Raw genomic sequence first — 1,362 nt, 5'->3', positions numbered from 1 at the left:
TATATATATATATATATATATATATTGCTAAATCAAACACTTTTTAAAATATATTAATATTAATTACAAATCAATCTTTCTGTAATAATCAGACATTAAATACATGCAGATAGTATAAATGATCACCTCATTTCAAACATTTTTTTATGGTACCAGTCTACTTGTTAAATATGTATTACCTTTGAGATTTCAAGTAAAGAGAAGAGGTGTGGAAAAACTTCCCATACAGGGATTTAGTGTGTTGTTCTTTACCCTCCTCAAAAGGCAATCACACCAACACAAGTTAAAAAAAAGAATGTTTTGCTGCCTGTGTGTCACATCATTAAAGTAGTTAATCTAGAGCCATAAATTTTTGTCTTCTGGGCCAAGAAATTTGAAGTAAAATACTAACAAAAATGTAATGCTTTTAAATGAGAAGTGAAAGAATCTTTATCCTTTTTATTTGAGTTTCCAGAAATGGCATACTCCATAAAAAATTACATCATTTTTATTTTTAAACTGAGTTTCTTGCATTAGTTAGTAAACAATTTATTTGGTGAACATTCTCTGTGCACATACATACACCATGTGAACATTTAGGAAACAGAAGGTGCTTGAATTTGTGAGATTTAAATATTTTCTCACAGTTGATCCAGTGATACTACAGTTGAAATAAAACCATATATAAATGAAATACCACTTTCTACTAAAATGCAAGTATAGATTTTTTTATCATTGTTTTAATGAGGACAATAATGATGCCATTTAGTCAGAACATCCTATAAATCTTTAGCATGTTTACCTCCATATGCATTCTAAGACTCACCATAAAACTCTACTTATCCTAATCACAAATATGCTTATACATTTATTACATTATCTGACTGTACATATTTTATGTTGCTGATTTTCCTGCAAATATTATTAAATTTTGAAACTATATATAAGCAGTTGTTTTCTCACATTATTCTTCTAAAAACATCTACACATATATATTAATATTCATATTTTAAATATATTATATAAAATATGAGCTATGTAGACCAGAACATGCAAGGAAAATTTAATACAGCAGAGCAGGTTTTGACCATTTTTCAGCATCCTTGCTGTGGCCTTAGCCTAACTCCTGCTTCTCCTCCATGTTCTGTGTCCTCACGTTCTCATAAACAGTGACATTGTACCTCTGTACTTCTTCTTCAGTGACCGAATATCTAATTAGCACCTGTTAAGGGCCAGGCACTGAAGTTTCTGAATTAGACAAGGAGCACATAGGCTAGATAGAGTAAAGAATGAGAAAATCAAGGATTGATTCACCACGTGACCAGTGTTAGAGGAATGGGCAAAGGAACAGCACAAAGGAGCAAATAACTCAGTGAGGCATAT

The 1,362-nt window shown here is 30.8% G+C and overlaps 1 protein-coding gene across 4 annotated transcripts in view; it reads left to right on the top strand.

Moving 5' to 3' along the window:
* The window catches only part of ARB2A (ARB2 cotranscriptional regulator A), a 425,319-nt gene that overhangs the window by 310,143 nt on the left and 113,814 nt on the right, over positions 1-1,362 (top strand). The window lies entirely within an intron of this gene.

The sequence above is a fragment of the Microcebus murinus genome, chromosome 11, assembly GCF_040939455.1.
Source record: "Microcebus murinus isolate Inina chromosome 11, M.murinus_Inina_mat1.0, whole genome shotgun sequence".
In the NCBI taxonomy this organism is placed as follows: Eukaryota; Metazoa; Chordata; class Mammalia; order Primates; family Cheirogaleidae; genus Microcebus; species Microcebus murinus.
This window is presented reverse-complemented; position numbering and strand designations above follow the sequence as displayed.